The sequence below is a fragment of the Protopterus annectens genome, chromosome 1.part1, assembly GCF_019279795.1.
Source record: "Protopterus annectens isolate FY-2018-M chromosome 1.part1, PAN1.0, whole genome shotgun sequence".
Lineage (NCBI taxonomy): Eukaryota > Metazoa > Chordata > Ceratodontiformes > Protopteridae > Protopterus > Protopterus annectens.
This window is the reverse complement of record NC_056726.1, coordinates 1,545,787,432-1,545,806,548: the sequence shown is the minus strand read 5'-3', so window position 1 is coordinate 1,545,806,548 and position 19,117 is coordinate 1,545,787,432. Positions and strand designations below refer to the sequence as shown.

The window sequence follows — 19,117 nt, the reverse complement described above, 5'->3', positions numbered from 1 at the left end:
ACCCAACTCTAAGTGATATAACTTTTTGAGGTTTCACAGCTTATGCAGTAACTGCACAGCCGTTATTAAATGTGATATATTCTTTTCACATCTTGTGCCCACTGGGATTATCATACCAGTGCTTTGCTGTGTATATCATAGAGAGTGTTGCATTTGTAGACATTAACACTGCACCAACCGTCACTTCCCACACAACTAAAGACAAGGGCCATGGCACCAGTTATCTCTTCCACTGAGTGTTACAGTTACTTTCCCATTGTTCAGGACTCTTCTTCACCCAACCAATACTTTATGACTGATGCATGTTTACAGGCTTCTTTTAGCAGCATAGTACAAGGAAAACTGTTGTGTTTCGGGGCACCGCAGCAGTAAGGAAGCTCCTTATTCTGAATACATCAGTAAATCATAAGGATAAGGCAGCGGACTGCAAAGTTGGAGACCTGAGCTTGATTAATAGTTCTGATTTACACCTATATTTATATATATATATATATATATATATATATATATATATATATATATTGTTATGTTTTCTGGTGACTCCCCCACCCAAAAAATTAAAGTTTTTGTTAGTGTAGCTACCAAATAAATGGAAACAGTCTGACATCTTTTACTGAGAAGTGGAATCCTGCGTTCCACAATCCTGCTAATGTTCTCCTGTTACCTAAGTGTGCTTTTGTCTGAATGGATATATTAGTTACATACCACTGAGCATATTCTTGTAAACAGGTGCAATCTGTCCAACTAGAAATTAGCAGGCTCGTTTCTTTCACTTGCACTAGTGAGACAGTACTTCTAGACACTTTGATTAATCAATATTCTCTTTATTTCAGAATTTCTAAAAAAAAAAAATGCCATTCCCAGCTGATTAACAAGAATTATGTAAGCAAAAAAAATGACCCTTTGAATTATTCTGTTCTTAGATTTTCTCTGTTCGTTTGCTTTCTCAGTAATCATACACAAAAACAGACACACACTCTTCTACTTCCGTTATGTAGTATTGATGAGTTTCTCACATTTCGGTAAACATTTGAGTAACATCTTGCTGACTAATTTAGTACTATGATGTAGCATTAAAAAAAAAAAAGTGGGTGTGATGCACAACTCGGCCAAACAGTCTTGCTCTTTCATTTGGGTGATGAATTTAGAGATATCTCACTGTTCAGCATCTGCAAAGCAGAATCCTTCAGAGTGGTAAGAAAATGTCATTTACTTAAATATTTCTTATTTAAAGTGATAGATTACTACATACTGTATTCTGGTAGAATATATCATTACATTAATATTATACTAACTCATTTATGACAGGAAAATAATGCAAGTTATGTAAAAAAGAACTTAACCCAAATGCATTCTTTAACTTGGATGTATTGTAATGTTGATCATGTAATGGTGTTCTTTCTTAGCTGGATAAACCTTACTAGATTACATGTGCCAGTTGTGACAAGTGACCAGGGAGATTAAATGACTTGTTTGGATTTACATGAAATACAACTGGAAATCTGGAGAATTATAGACAGGAGACATTGTTTTCTACATGTTCTACACTCAGTCACTATATCAATACCAGCCTGTAAGCTATACCATCAGTACTATAGAATTATTAATGCAGTCACTGCATTGTTTTCCTTGCTATTCATAATGAAGATACTTCCACCTAAAGTTAATTATAGAAATACTGCTTTTAAACATAACAAATGTCACGCGAAAAGATGACTGCATCATTCATAAGTTCCCAAAGGCAATAGTACTTGAAAAAGTCTACATTCTATGAGTAATTCAAAACACATTCTCTAACACCAGCAACATTAGTAGATCAGAGTAATTTGTTATCATTTCTTTATTTATTATAATTTAAAAACAATAAAAACACAGCAGTGGGAAAGCCTTAATGAAAATTATATGAAGAAAGTCACAAGTGCAATACATTAGATATTCTAAATAAATAAGATGCAAATGCTTGAGTTGGCATTAGAAGAGCTGACAGGCGAGGAAAATATGTGGTTCAAAATGATTTATACTTGATATAGCTGGGAGAAGGACATGGAGACAACGTGCAAAACACCAGAGGCAGTGACTGGTAGTCAGGATTGAACCCTCATCCATGAAGCTGTTTGGCACAGAGCATTTATTGGATCATTAAGAGACACTGAAACTGAATGTTTCTTTCTTAAAAAAAAAAAACAAAAAAAAAGGAAAAAAGTGATTAGGGCCTGAAGGTGAAGTGTCAGCTAAACATGTGCATCCTGAAACTAGTGGCTTTAGTAGTATTTTATTGTTGCAGCAGTGAGGAAAAGACAGGTTTCACAAAAGTTTTTTTTTTTTTTTTTGCTTGTAACATACTTTTACATTTTATTGATTTCATTTATATAAGGCATTCAGTATTCTGTTTCAGTTTTAAGGTTTTTTTTTTAAGATGGTTTCAGTAGTACCTTATCATTAGCATGTACCGATATTTTAGCATTTTTCATTACTAAGGGTTTTCAGATGTACAGGGTGTGATTATTTCCAATGAGTTAACTTACTAAAAACCTTATTTACAGACAGCTATGATCATTAATCTTTGAAATATTTTTCTGTTTTACTAATTTTTTGGCCCCTGTGGAGCAGACTATCAGCTGCCGCTGGTACCTTTCCTCGATCTCAGCCTCTGGGTATAAGTCCTATCCCCTCCCAATGTAATCCAAATTCCACTGCCTGAGTGGAGGTTGAGGCATCCCAGACCTGTGTTTTGCAGCCATAGGGATTTTTGTTTCTATACCCTATTCATTTCCCTTCCTCAATGCCTGATGTATAATGACGTAAGGCCATTACAGTCAGGAATGCCTGTTGGAGCATGCACCAGTGATTTGTAAGAAAGAGATACTTATCATAGTATCACCACCAGGAATGCCATCTGTGCTTGTGGCCTTTTCCCGTCACCTGAGACAAGTTAACCAGTAAAATATCCCTGCCTTTCCTAGCCTGCCAAATCGGATCCTCAAGTGCAGGCTCATTAATGGGACCTGGCTATATCATTTAGACTGCAAAGGGCAGTTCTGGAGACTGTTTAACAAAAACATGAAAGCAATACTATTACTACTTTATTTTACAATGCATTGTTATTATCTACATTTACTGGAAAATAAGTTGGATTTGCATTTTTGGTTATGCTTAGTAGCTTTAAAATTCAACACCCTGTTTTCTACTTATACAGTTTTTTATGTTTAAGGTATTAGATTTCACAAGAGACAAATGTGTTATCCTGTACATATATAATGAGGCTTGTGATAATTCTGAATACATTTCCTCTGTTATTGGCTGGTGCACTGGAGAAATTATTTAAGACTATGAAAACATAAATCATTTCCTAAGGCAACTTATTTGTTTTTATTTATGTCTTGTGAAATTTCTCTTAGTGTAGCAACTGCAAAACTCGGTCACTCAGTTTAGGTCACTGCAAAATTCAACCACCAGTGAGGCAATACTGACAAAAGCTTAGGAATTTGCAGAGAATTTCTTCACTGTTTGACAAATATGTGCTGTAATTCATGATAATGTACTCTACAAAGGTAAATTTGTTTTACTTCCACATAAACTCTACATCATTCAAAGATAAGATATGAACTGGTATTTTTTTATTTTTATTAGCATTATGTTCTGTTTATGAACATGACTGTATAATTTTTTGTAGCCTGACTGGCTGAAGTAGGTGCTGATAGGTGGAGAATGAGTTAACTTTTGTTGATGTCTGCAGTTTAATAAGAATATCTAGGGACATTCAGCTGATTATTGTAAAGTACTGCTTGATGGTAGGGATGCACTATTTTACTTGGTACGTTATACCATATTTCTCTGACGTAGCTAACATTTCTAATTTGTGCACTGTTAAAATCTTTTTGCATTTGTTAAGTGTGCTTTATGTATTTCATTTGCTAGAGTTTTATAAGGGTATACAGTCTTCTTTCTTTCACCTGAAAAATAAAATCTGCCTCATTTTCAAAATGGAGTAAAACTTTATTCGGAGATATGTTTTCAAGCTGTATATGTCCAGGATTGTAATTAAAACTTTTCAGTTTTTTGCTCGCAGCCTCACATTGTTGTTTCCCAGCCCCCGGCTCACATTTTAAAAGATGTAAACAATTCTCCAAATGCTGCTTCCTTCGTGATAAATAAATTAATGCATCATTTTCAACTGCTTTCCCGTACAGCCATAAAAGTATATGCTTCAAATGAGTACTGCTATATATAAATTAATTTTTATATCTCCATGTTATTGGCGTTAGCTTAGACAGTTGTGAACCTCTACTGGCCTTTTTAAGTTAAAACTTTCTTAGAGTTGCTCAGGGAAATACCCTGTCACAGAATATGCTTGGTAACACCCTTATACAAAACCTTTCCAAGAACGAGCTGGAAAAAAGTCAAATGATTGTCCTTGAAAACAGTTTTACTCTGATTACTTTTTAATTTATTCGTTTGTTAACTGGGTAAGTGAATGTTTTTTTTTTTTTTTTTTTGGATGAAACTTGAGTGTCCTGAGAAGACCCACAGAGATTCCTTTAGTTATGAAGCAGAGACATTTACCACTAAGCAGAAGTGCTGTTTCTTATTTATTTATTTTTTTAATGTTTTATTTAAAAACAGCAGACAGCTATCATTCAGGGGCAGCCCTTTGGAGTTTCTGAGGCTTACCTTATTACTGTGCACAGGACTGCGGACCCAGTGAAGGAGGCACAGTTTGGGGAATGGGTCTAGCAGGGATGTAGTGGTTCTACTGGGCATGTGCCATGTGTATGTGCACTGGTTGCCTGACATTTTGTCATGAAAATTATTTTTTCTGTGTTTCATTGTGTTGGAGCATCATAGGTTGGAAGAGAAATCTTTCAGGGGTACCCCATGTAGAACACATGCAGGCAGACCAAAGAACTTATAATGTGGGAGGGGGGCTGACACTGTCTGCCAACATTCGGGCTTAGCACCAGGGAGATCAGAGACAGAGGTAGAGAGGGAGACATATTATATCCTACAAGAGTTAGAGAGGCATAAGGCTTGATTGTTGTGCAGCTGAATTGATGACACACTACACAGGCTGGGGGAACTGCAATCCCTGATATTCTGAGCATTGGGAATGTAGGTATCAGAGGCTGACTACTTACAAGATGAGTGTAAGGGTTGCCTGGGGATACTTTGATCAGCTCCAAATTAAGGAGTAGGGCACTCAGCTATATGATGAGTGCATGTCTCATGGTTTTTTCATCATGCGATCCCAGTGGTGGGATGTGTAGTTTGTAGAAGGTAGTGCTATTGAATTTCAGATCTTTGCCAGATAATGCCATTAGACATGCTTAAAGCACATCCATGAATGATGAGTTACGGTCATGGTGGCTTTTGCAGTTGCAAGCCTATACAACATAAAAGAAAACAAAAAATGCACTATTTCTGATTAAAATCCTTAGCACTTTGATTAGCCAAAGGTTTACATGCTTTTGTATTCCAGTGTCTATACTAGAACACCGAACTTTCAAAATTTCAAGTGTTCTAATATCAACCCGTTTTCAGCGAATGCTGAAAATATCGAAGAAACAGAAAACTGAATTTTTCGTAGGGAAATAATTCAGTTGTCCGTTTCTGTTGCTTCGGTATTTTCAGCGCTGTGGTGGAAAGTTACGGGTTAGGTTCAGGTAAGTGTGCGATTGTGTGGACATGAGGGTTAGGGTGGGGTAGGTGAGTTAGGGTTAGGTCAGGTAAGTGTGCGATTGTGTGGAAGTGAGGGTTAGGGTGGGGTAGGTGGGTTAGGGTTAGGGTGCGGGTGAGGTGACTGTGCGATAGTGACTGACCTTAGAGTTAGGGGTTTGTGTTAAGGTAAGTGGATAGTTAGTGGTGTATGTATAGTTCAGTGTAGGGTTTAGGTGTAAGAGTTTAGGTGTATGTGTGTGGATTGCTGTTTGTTTGGTGTGCTTGTGTTGTGTATATGTGTTTTGGAACAGCAATTTTTTCCCTAGGAAAAAATTTGCTGTTCTGTATGTTCGCTGTTTTAAATTTCCGATTAATAGGGTTCGATATTAGAACACTTGAAATGTTGAAAGTTCGGTGTTCTAATATAGATCCGTATTCGGGTCTATATTAGACCACTGAACTTTCAAAATTTTGAGTGTTCTAATATCGACCCATTTTCAGTGAATGCTGAAAATATCGAAGAAACAGAAAACCACATTTTTTCCTAGGGAAAGAATTTGGTTGCCCGTTTCTGTTGCTTCGGTATTTTCAGCACTGTGGTGGAAAGTTACAGGTCAGGTTCAGGTAAGTGTGCGATTGTGTGGACGTGAGGGTTAGTGCGGGGTAGGTGAGTTAGGGTTAGGTCAGGTAAGTGTGCGATTGTGTGGAAGTGAGGGTTAGGGTGGGGTAGGTGGGTTAGGGTTAGGGCATGGATCAAGTAAGTGTGCAATTGTAAGGATGTGAGGGTTAGGGCGGGGTAGGTGAGTTAGGGTTAGGTCAGGTAAGTGTGCGATTGTGTGGAAGTGAGGGTTAGGGTGGGGTAGGTGGGTTAGGGTTAGGGCATGGATCAAGTAAGTGTGCAATTGTAAGGATGTGAGGGTTAGGGCGGGGTAGGTGAGTTAGGGTTAGGGCGTGGGTGAAGTGACTGTGCCATAGTGACGGGCCTTACGGTTAGGGTTTGGGTTAAGGTAAGTGGATAGTTAGTGGTGTATGTATAGTTTAGTGTAGGGTTAGGTGTAAGAGTTTAGGTGTATGTGTGTGGATTGCTGTTTGTTTGGTGTGCTTGTGTTGTGCGTATGTGTTTTGGAACAGCAAATTTTTTCCCTAGGAAAAAATTTGCTGTTCTGTATGTTTGCTGTTTTAAATTTTCGATTAATAGGGTTCGATATTAGAACACTCAAAATTTTGAAAGTTCGGTGTTCTAATATAGACCCGTATTCCATATTAACACTTATTGTACCTGTCAACCGGTCATGTTTTTAATTTGTAATTCCTGTCCCCATTTAATGTAAATAGTAAAGAGAATTTATTTATTTATCCACATGATAAATGAACTCAACCATTGCAGACCCAAGGCATGTGATCAAACATAAATGCAATATAGGTGGACCATGTACATCAGCTAAGCAACCAGTATGTCTGAAGTAATTAAAGTGAGTACTTAGAATAAAAATCACACATATGGAAATAGGGAGAACATGGAATCTCCACAAAGCTGTTAGCTAGAGCTGTATCCTGAATCCTACACTGGCATGAATCTGAGACTTTATAGCTCTTAGGCAAACACTTAACTAGTCCGTCACTATGCAACATACCATTTACACAGAAATACTTAATTTAATGATAATGATGGATTGTTTTCCAGTTTCCTTACCTAGAAAATAGGTAGAATAATAAAGCAATGTTGGCATTTATTCAGTTTTCTAAAACTGCTTCTGGTTTGAACTTGAACTTAGCTCTACTGTAATGCAGTCCAGTTTCCCAGTTTTTTATTCAGGACACTGCCTGTATAGCAATTCTCCAGTATCAGTTATAAATCTCATCTTAAAAAAAATAACATACTTTATTTTTACTCAGCAATATAGCTACTGCATTATCCGACCATTAAACTGTTTGGTGCTGTTTTTTTTTTTATTATTTTGTGTAAACATTTCCTTGAATTGCCTTGGGAAAGTAATTATTCATCAGCTGCAAAAAGCAGGAATGCCTTTTTTGGCAGTTCATGCATTAGGCTGCATACTAGATCATATATTCTCTATAAAACAAAATTTTTAGTGCTTTTACAGGCAGAGAAAATTACCCTCTTTGCTTACTAGTGCCTATGTGCATTGATACTTAACTGTAACAAATCTTTCTGCCCCTCTAGAGACTGAGAGAATTTCTATATTAACCTACTCTAAAATCAGTCATTCAATAAAATTACTGCCCATAGTCAGTATCTAAAATGAGACTTAAAGGGCCTAGTGGTTCTGTTAATTGACAAGGATGACTATAAAGTAACTTATTAATACAAGCCTCAACTGTCCAGTTTCACTACTCTCTATTTCATTTGGTGGTCTGCGGCAGTATACAGTGGAGGGTTATAAAGGCTATTGGCTTTTAACATGAAAGTGACTTTGGAGATGGTTTAGTTACGATCTAACATCATGGGAAACAGAAAGGGCACTACATTGCCAGCTTCTTTTAATAATCCAATTTACAGTAGTTGCCTTTGGAGAAGGTGAGACTTTGTCCTCAAAAGACACCTTTGTTAAACTTCATATCCTGGATCAAGTGATTTTACTACCAGAGGAGCTTAAACATCCAGAAAGATTAAATAAACAGTAATTTTCTGATAGCTAAGGAATGGACACCTAGACATTTGCCACATTGTTGTCCAAAATAAATGATTTGTTTTTGAAAAAGAATTGTATGCCCGATACTGGAATGCTACCTCACAAGAGAATGTATGCTGTATTTAATTGCTGGAACCTGTGTTCTGAGAGACTGCCTTCCAGACTATCTGCAAATATACAGAGCTGAGAATATTTTTTTGGTTATAGAGTTTGTTAATTGTTGCTTAGATCTCTGTTGAAACTGTGGTCTCCCTGTTCTGAAAGACTGATCTGCAAATATACAGAGCTGAGTATATTTCTTTTTGGTTATAGAGTTTGTTAATCGTTGCTTAGATGTCTGTTGAAACTGTTGTCTCCCTGTTCTGAAAGACTGATCTGCAGTTATACAGAGCTGAGTATATTTTTTTTGGTTTTAGAGTTTGTACTGTTAGTTGTTGCTTAGATCTCTGTTGAAACTGTTTTGTTCCACCCACCCTCCCTATTTTTGGTTTGTAGTTTAAATTTGGTGGCTTTTGCAGTTGCCCGCCCTGCTGTAGATTTGATCTGGGACACTCACCCATTCTCATCTCTTTACCACATTCTACCTAATAAACTCTTACTGCACTTGCTTTTAGTCCTTTTTAATTTAATTGTATTTTTTAAACTGTGTTTGGTCTAATATTGCTACATACTCGTGTGCTAGCTTGCACTGCATGTGAATTGTTTTTACTACTGTTTTTGCTACTTTTCTGTAAAAACAACTATAAGCCTGTTTCCTACCTTTCCTGTAACTAGTGCTCCATAGGTTCATAGGTTCATAGGTTCATACTAGGCTATCTGCCCTAGGGCATTTATAAGCCTAGCCAGAATGTGTTTGGCTTTCGCCACTCATTTTAAATTTATTTTGCTATGCCCTTTTTCGAGGTTAGTATACTGTGCCTCTGTCTAACAGTGACACAGAAGTGATACCCGGGGTAAACCTACGATCTCCCATCCACTCATCAAGATTCCTCTTGAAGAGAGTCAATGAGGGACCCTGCCTGGGATTTTATTCCAGAGTGAAGGGAGCCTCTGGGTTATGAATCTGTCCCTCCAGCATGTCCTATTTATTTCAGTGCTGAGGTTCAAGTCTCTCGTGCACATAGCTCGATGGGATTTGGATTTTCTGAGGTGCAGCATGTGCATTAATTCCGGGTTGGACATGGCTTTATATGTCAGGCACAGATCGCCTTTGAACAGGCGGTATGCCACTGAGTAGAGCTGGAGTTTCTTTAACCGGGCAGCATATGGCATCTGTTTGAGACCTTTGATCCTCTTGGTGAGGTACTTTTGGGGTTTTTCCAGTTGCTGCAGGTGTCTGGTAAGGTACATCCCAAAAGGGGCATTGTACTCAATTATGGGCCTGATGAGGGATGAGTAAAGAGGCACAATTACAGGTTGTAGTGTTGGGTGGTAGGAGAAGAGGGTTGTCTGTGTACATGAGGCAATTTCTACGTTGCCTCAAGATACCCAGATTCATCAGATAGACAGGAATAGACAGGAGAGAACACTGGGAGCTGACCCTTGGACATGCCTCCAGATACAGACTTGCTGTATCCAGGACTGTATGTAAGCTTCCGAGCCCCCCAAGCCTTTCTGTTTTGGAGGGAAGCCTTCTAGCTTATCAGTGGGAGTGGTAAGCACTAGGTAACCTGTCTACCACATAAGGAGTGGTTCTGGCCCAGAAATTGTAGTTATTGGCCGTTTGGGAAATCTCTTCCATCTCTCTCAACTTTCTGATTTGAAAGCCTGCATTTGTACTTGTTTCTGTCCTGTAACTCATCTAGTGCAGATACAGATTCTTAGTTTTAGCACTCAAATTTGCTTATTCATGCTCAGCACTTGTTCAGAACTTGTAAGCACTAAATAAGCTACTAATTACTATAGCACTCAATCTTCCTCATTACCTAGAGGAAAACTGTTTTTGTACTTACTTTTCTCACTTGCTTAGAGAAAAACAGCTCTTGTACTCACTTTCCTCACTTATCTAGAGGAAAATAGTTTTTTATTCAGGCATGTCCAAGGGTTAGCTCCCAGTGTTCTCTCCTGTCTATCTGATGAATCTGGGCATCTTGAGGCAACGTAGAAATTGCCTCATGTACACAGACAACCCTCTTTTCCTACCACCCAACACTACAACCTGTGAGAGATGCACTTATCTAGCCAAACTGGAGGTAAAGCTATCTCCAACCAAGACTGAACTTGACAATCATGAGGAGGAGAAGGTAAACATTTGCACCACACCACACTCATCACATAATCTCACTAAATCTACACCACCAAAATCCACACATAGTAACACAAAAACATTCGCGGAGGCTCTCAATAATAATCTGTCTAAGCAACAGAGACCTCCAAAGCAGAAATGCAAGCAACACAACCCAAATGATACATAGCCCACAGACTCAGTGTGCCACTCAACCACAGCCAATAAGGCAAAACAATGTACCCAACACACTAGTCATAGGTAACTCTATAGTCAGGCACACTGATGTACCACTCACCAGGCTAAACAAGGAGAAGGTTACTGTCAGCTGCCTGTCGGGTGCCAGGATCCGCCACATAACCCACGCACTCAGGTCACTCAACAACAAGTACAAATATGACTCTGCCATTGTCCATATTGGTGTGAATGACCTGAGACATACCTCCCTGGACTACATGAAAAGAGACATGGAAGAGCTCTCTGATCTTGTAGCCCAGGCAGGTATAACCCTAGCCCTGAGTAGCATTCTGCCATCGCCCCGAATGATACCGCAGTACAAGGACAAAATGATTGACTTCAGCAATTGGCTAATCTTCTGGTGTCATTCTTAGGGGATCCAGTATCTGTCTGCTTGGGATGACATGGTCGACAGACCATGATGCTTTGCCACAGATGGCATGCACCTGTCATCCCTGGGATTCCAAATACTGGCTAAGGCTCTTGCTGCCCCTCTAGTGCCTTTTTTAGGCAAAGTTCAAATAACAAATTCACCACTGTAACAGGAACAGGCAAGCAAAAACTGAGGGTAATTCTACTCAATGCTAGAAGTCTAAATCTCAAAATGCACTCACTCGAGGCACTCCTTAAAATGGAGAACATCGATATCTGTGCAGTGACTGAGACCTCGTTCAAGGCTCCAGAGAGCACCCCTGCACTACCAGGCTATAACTCATACCACACATTTTGGCCATATAACCTGGACCAAAACACCAAAGGCGGAGGTGTGTCCATATTCATTAAGGATATCCACACCTCCAGGCTAGTTGCTCAGCATAATGCATCCGAGGTTATCCAAGTGCAACTAACTCTGGGCAAAACTGCAATCCAAATTGTAGCTTGCTACAGATCCCCCACCATACCCCAGGATTCCCACTCCTCTTTTCTTGATTACTGGAAAATATTAGGGTTCAACCAAACACCCTAATAATGGGTGACTTCAACTACCCCACCATTAACTGGAAAAACTACTCATGTACCAACTCCTTAGCTCAATGCTTTCTGGAATTCATAAACTCCAATGCCCTGGATCAACTTATCCACACCCCCACCAGGGGCAACAATATCCTAGACCTAGTCATTACCAACATGAGTGACTGGTGTTCCACACCTGAATCAACTCCTAGTTGGACTGATCTGACCATAAGCTAATCACCCTTGATATCCATACCCTGCCCCACTCCCCCATTAAGGAAACCATGGTAAAATATTTCTCCCAACCCAACTTCATGCTTCTTAAGACAGAAGTGGTGAACTTCATGACACCCATGCAGATGGAGAATACAGTTACAACTGCTGAATCCTACACAAATGCACTCTATAAGCACTTACATGAGTGCATGGATCGTGCTATCCCAAACAGAACCAAGACCCTGTCCTCCAAAAAAATGAAGCCAATCTGGTGGTCCCCTGCCATAAACAAACTGTACAACCGAAGGAAGAAACTGTTGCAAAAGAGAGTAAAATCCCATGAGTGGAGGAGCTCCCTGGTCAGCCTCAGTAAGAAGTTGAGATCCCTTATAAGATCCTCCAAAGCTAGCTACCAAAACAAAATCGCCACTAATTCTAAGGACAATCACAAAACATTCTATAGCTATGTCAAGAATCTCAATGGCAACACCCAGATCTGCTCTGAGTTACAGCACAAAGGCATGAAAATTACAGAACCAACTGATATTGCCAACATCCTGGCAGATAGGTTCAGTGCTAACTTTACCCCCTCCCTCACCCCCTAAAGGGCCCATATCTAGACAGGAAGAATGCAGAGTCCCTGTAATCACAACTACGCAGGTAAAAGCAGCACTCTCTAAAGTCAAAAACACAGCATCCATGGGACCGGACAACATCCCAGGCTGCGTTTTACACAAACTTCAGAACAAACTGGCTCCCCACTTAAGCACCATGTTCAATAATAGCCTCGCATCAGGCTTTGTGCCTACTGAATGGTGCACTGCAACAGTTATCCCACTCCACAAAGGGGGAGCCACCACTGATCCTGGGAACTATCGACCTATTAGCCTGATGAGCCCTGTCTGCAAGGCCATGGAACATATCATCATGGAACTCCTAAACAAAGACATTGGTAACCTCCAAACTCTGGATCCCACCCAGTTCAGGTTTATGAAAGACAGATCATGTCTCCTGAACCTGATTGACTTCTTTGAGGCAGTCACCAAAGCCGTAGATGAGGGTAAGGTGGTTCACACAGCCTATCTTGACCTCGCCGAGGCTTTTGATACCATCCCCCATTCTGGAATTATAGCTAAACTCACTAAACTAGGTATAAATCCCTATGTCACAAGATGGGTTGCCAACTGGCTCACTGACAGAACCCACACTGTAAAAGTTGCAGACTCCAAATCTGACCTCAAAGCAGTGACAAGTGGAGGACCACAGGGTTCCATCATGGGACCTCTCCTGTTTGATATCTACTTCTCTGAAGTGCAGGCCAACACAGAAGGCCACTGGCTAATGAAGTTCGCAGATGACTGCAAACCAGGAGCCATAGTCAAGTCCCCAAATAATGTGGACATCCTACAGAAGGGCCTCGCTGAGACAGATGCCTGGTGTCAGAGCCATGGCCTCAAGCTCAATGCCAAAAAGTGCTGTGTCATCCCCTTTGGTAAAAACTCTGTAGCCATGAACTACCACATAGGCAGCAATCTACTTAACACCGAATGTGTGATAAAGGACCTTGGGACCCAGGTGGACAGCAGTCACTCCTTTGATAGTCACATCACCACAGTAGTCAGGAAGTCCTTCTACATGGCATACCTCATCATAAAAGGGTTCTCATCCAGGAAAAAAGAGGTCATTGTTCCCCTCTACTTGACACTCAGACCCATTATAGAGTACAATGCCCCTTTTGGAATGTACCTCACAAGACATCTGCAGCAGCTGGAAAGGCCACAGAAGTACCTCACAAAGAGGATTACTGGCCTCAAACAAATGCCCTATACTGACCGCCTCAAACAACTCCAACTTTACTCAGTAGCATATCGCTTACTCCGAGGTGATCTCTGCCTAACATATAAAGCTATGTCAAACCCAGAGCTGTTGGACATGCTACACCTAAAGAAATCCCAATCCCTCCAAGCTACACGCTCTAGGGACCTAAACCTTGTCACCACAATAAACAGGACATGCTGGAGGGATAGATTCCTGTCCCAGAGACTTCCCATACTCTGGAACAGGCTACCCATCTATGTCAAGCAAAGTTCTTCATTAGCAATCTTCAAGAAAAATCTTGATGAGTGGATGGGAAATAGGAAATACACCCCAGGGATCACTTCTGTGTCTATGCTCGACAATAGCACAGGAAAATAACTTTCTTGGGTGGCGTAAGCCTGGGAACCTTATTGGCTAGGCTTATGTAATCCCTTGGACCGATAGCCTAGTACCTACCAATGAACCTATGAACCTATGCAATAACAGCCTGAGCAGCTAGACATGAGGAATGCATAAATTAGTGTGGAACATTAAGGATGTGAGCTATTAACAAGCTGATTCTTTTAGTTAAGGGTTTGATTCCCTCAGCCTCCATTTGTCTTTTATGTGACTCTCAGCAATTCTGTCAGTACTCGTGGGGTGCTCCTGAAATGGACACTAGTGCCTCCGGGACTAACCTGATTAACAAATAAACAATTTAAATAATGATATTCATACAATGAAGGTGCTCACCAATTGGGGAAAGAACTTATTATGTAGTATGGCTATGATTAGTGTGATTATTGTTTGGGGTGTTAGATGCTTGAGGTATCGCATGCCTCTTTGTATACAAATAGGAGAACAGAGAATTTCTGACTACCCTTCTGGGTACATTCGATTTGATGTCTGCATAACATGTGTGTGCCTTGGTAGACTGGCATTATGCGGGATAGCCTGCACCATTTGTAGGGGCACAGCATGGGACAGCACTCCTATTTATCCCACCATGGCAGTACAAAGAGCGCAAATGACAGCTGGCAGGGTCACTTTATATGCTATAGTCACAATTTGCATCATTGAGGATAGCTCTTGGAGGGGCTATGGTGGTGCAAAGGTTAGCATTCATAGTTCTTATTCATTTGGTTCAATTCTCAGCTGAAATGTCATGTGGGTGTTTGTGGTGGTGCAAGTTTTAAGAATGTGTAGGATATCATGCATGACGGGGTCATTTGAGTCCTGGCAGAATATGCAGAGGTCATCAAATGGAGTCTGTGTGAAACAGAAATGGCAGAAGTTTAAAACAATCTGCATAACCCGTGGAACTCATGCCCTTGATTTACTTTGTGACATTTTGCTTTGTGAGGATGTGTTTTTTTTTTCAGGTTGGATCCCATACTTAGATAGATGCCTACTGAAAAGGGCATTATATTATTATATTATACTGAAGAGGGCATTATATTATTATATTATATTAAAAACTAGAAAAGAATAACAATAGTATCCTTGGCCATAGAAGATATGCAGTTTGTAATTAGCTGAACTAATTATTAATTATTTAATATGTGTTCACTGGATAAGTGGGCTGGTCTGTTGACCTTTTTCAGCCACAACCCAAGTTCAAATAGCAAACAAAGCATTAGGCTCTTCCTAATCAACAATATCATGCACAGAATAAGTAAATGATAAAATTCAGTTTATAATAATAATGGGAACATTCAATGCAAACAGGGTAAGATGGCGTAGATCCAGTCAGACTGTATTGTGAGAAGAACAAAGAAAAAATAAGCCAAGATGTATATAAAATACATTATAATCATACATAAAATATTATATACATATGAGATATACACATATGAAATGCCACATTATGCAGCTGAGAAATGTTTCTTAAATGTATTCTGTAATTTAAGTTACCTAACCAGTGTTGTGGCAACAGTTGTAGGTAGGATTCTGTAAAGAGATGCTCTTTAAGTGCATTTTTAAAACTTTTATTGACTTCTAGACTCTTGATATCACTAGGCAAGTGGGTTCCAGGTAGTAGGTCCTAAATTCAGGGAAGGATAAATTAAACAGAGGGTGCATCATCTATGTTAGTGAGATGCAAGTTTCTTGTCTATAAAACAGCCTAGTCCATGATAACCAAGTTGATTTTGAAAGCTGGTTGTTTATATGATAGGGACATGAGTTCTGACAATTTCCAAAGGACACAGTACTATGTATTTTATCATTTAGCTTCAGGCTATGGTCCTGGCACCATGTTTGTACCAGCTTACACCCTCTTGGAGGACCTAAAAATCCTCTGGTGTTTTGATGACAGCTCTGAGTTTGCAATCATTTGCATGCTGGGCCAGCCACAGACCTTTCACATCAGATTTGACATCAAAGAAGTAGATACTAAATAGGATTGGCCCTGGTACCAAGACCTGGGGGGAGCCTAACTGTAACAAACCTTTCAGAAGAGAGTGAAGTCTCAATCCTAATTAACTGTGTTCTGTCTGTGAGCCAGTTTGCTATCCGGCAGGTTACATGATCAATTTTATTTAGTTTGATTGATTTATCAGTACTGCCCAAATGCTGAATAGTATCAAAGGACTTTCTAGATCAAATCCTCATCACATAGATTAACTCAATGCATGCTACAACATAGAGAAGAAGAACAGTCCACATTTTGCAGCCATTTCTGTGGTCGCATCTGTCAGACAACCCTTCCTCCTCCCTTTGCATAAGCATTATTTAATTTATCTGATTGGACCAACTGTTTAGCACCCATGAACAAATCTAATGAAAATATTATATTTTTGAAAGTGATCTTATAGTATGATGGCCCAGCAATCAAGGAGCCTCAATCCTCAACACTAACACCAGGGAGGTCATCTCCTAGAAGAGGAAAGGATAACTAATACACACAGTAAAGCACAATTTCCCTTAAGTGCACACAGAGATCACAGTCAGTCTGGGGCTGACTGCTACCTTGCTCACCAGGTCCCCAATAAGACTCCCCACTGGCACAGCTATAGGGTCCAGGTCTCAGCCTAACTGGGCAAGCTAGAACCTCCAGTACCCTCTCTGTCCAACTAGCGCTTCGGGTCCCTGCCCAAGTAGCTGACACAACACACACACATTTTGAAGTAAGTATTTATACAACTTCACAGACACTCTTGGGAAAGGCTGACACAGATTCTCCAGCTGTGCCCCTTTACCCAGACTATACGGTAATAATTACTGCCACCACCCAGTTAATAATATCAGCTACTAAAAGGCCCTTAAAAGGGAGTCCAATATTAATATCCAATTGGAATGTGACTATACAGTCTAAGGCTTATTGGAAGGGCTTAGACAGTAAACTCTATAAATATATAATGTACTCTAAAGCACATACTTCATCTTTACATAAAGCAGCCACAGGTAGAAGGTTTTAAAAACATTTAATAATAAATAATTACAACACAAGACAAAACTACTACACCACAGAGATATCTAAGAGTTCACAGATCATACAGAAACTTAAAATAATACAGTAGGACAGGTCTGGTTTCAAAGAAAAATACCTAATTAATCTTTACTAGCTTTAACTATTCCTACAAGATATCACAGTGCTAAAAACTTACATGTGAGCATAAGCAGAGTGCTGATAAGTTAGATGTCCAGATCAAAATGCCCCAGGTCTCTTGTGAGAAATAGTATTTAAACATTACTAACAAACATGTCTCTAAGGCCCTACCAAAATTACATCATGTTTGACACTTAGGTTTTTCCAGTATTCATATTGCTGACACAGATTCTCCAGCTATGCCCCTTTACCCAGACTATACGGTAGTAATTACTGCCACCACCCAGTTAATAATATCAGCTACTAAAAGGCCCTTAAAAGGGTGTCCAATTATTACTGTGCAATATTAATATCCAGTGGTAATGTGACTATACAGTCTAAGGCTTATTGGAAGGGCTTAGACAGTAAACTCTATAAATATATAATGTACTCTAAAGCATATACTTCATCTCTACACAAAGCAGCCACAGGTAGAAGGTTTTAAAAATATTTAATAATAAATAATTACAACACAAGACAAAACTAATACACCACAGAGATATCTAAGAGTTCACAGATCATACACAAGCGTAAAATAATACAGTAGGACAGGTCTGGTTTCAAAGAAAAATACCTAATTAATTTTTACTAGCTTTAACTATTCCTACAAGATATCACAGTGCTAAAAACCTACATGTGAGCATAAACAGAGTGCTGATACGTTAGATGTCCAGATCAAAATGTCCCAGGTCTCTTGTGAGAAATAGTATTTAAACATTACTAACAAACATGTCTCTAAGGCCCTCCCAGAATTACATCTTGTTTGACACTTAGGTTTTCCCAGTAGTCATATTGCATCATCTTAACACCTAGTCTGAGTTCTCAGGCCACAAACTGCATTATATAGCAATCCAACACCTCCTCAGAAACTTACAACGATACAAGACATTTCACATGTATATACTAACAGAAACTAAAGCAATAAAGCACCTTCCATATCTAAATACTAGTCATAAACTTTAGCCTTAAAACAATGGGCATGAAATCTTTATCCAGCCGCCCTCTGGCCGAATTCTAACATGAAAGGATACAACATGCTTCACTGGGCAAGTAGAGTGCAAAGTTGTCACCTATTTTGCAGTTCCACATTTCACAGTGTTTTCTTACATTTAAAACCACAAGCCTGTATTTTACATTTATTTATACAGTTGATAGAATTATATATTAAATTCTATTTGACTAGGCTGGCAGCCTTCACCCATCTCTCCCCAGTCGTCACATATAGCATAAACAGTTTTTCCTTAGTTCAGCAAGTCTGAACATGCTCTTTTACTTATTTATTTTACTAAATACTCTTCTTGACCTGGCTAATAAGCATATGTGGCCCAATTTTTGATCCAGGAGCAGCATCAGACAATGGTGAACCATAGGTCAGATGGCTGGATTTTGAGGGACCACTATGCATATTGCATGAAAAGAACTATTTAGTTGTCTCTGTAGCTGCTATCTTTACCCACAGCTAATTACACAGTGCAGTCTGTAAATTTTATTTATAGGTGTAGTGTTAGGGAAGAAGATTAAAGCTCTGCTTAATTGGCAAGTCACTCTTTGTGGCAAGGGTATGGGGTTCAAAACTTTGGTGGAGGGTTGGCATAGTGGTTAAGGTATTTTCACCCCATCACAAGGTACAGGGTTTGATTCTCACCATTGAGAGAAAGTAGCTAGGCGAACACAAGGTACAGAGTTTGATTCTTACCACAGAGGGAAAGTGGCTAGGCTTAAAATGGCCCACCAGAGCAGTTAACCTACTACTTATAACAAGTGATTATTCATGAAAACACTAAATTATGT

General features: G+C 39.4%; 1 protein-coding gene across 1 annotated transcript in view; it reads left to right on the top strand.

Annotated features, from left to right (window-relative positions):
- Positions 1-1,088: 1,088 nt before the first annotated feature.
- Positions 1,089-19,117, top strand: part of PTAFR (platelet activating factor receptor) — a 147,248-nt gene continuing 129,219 nt past the window's right edge. The window contains exon 1 of the mRNA XM_044083039.1: positions 1,089-1,194. The gene's annotated coding sequence lies outside the window, so the exon portion shown is untranslated. The remainder of the gene's footprint in view (positions 1,195-19,117) is intronic.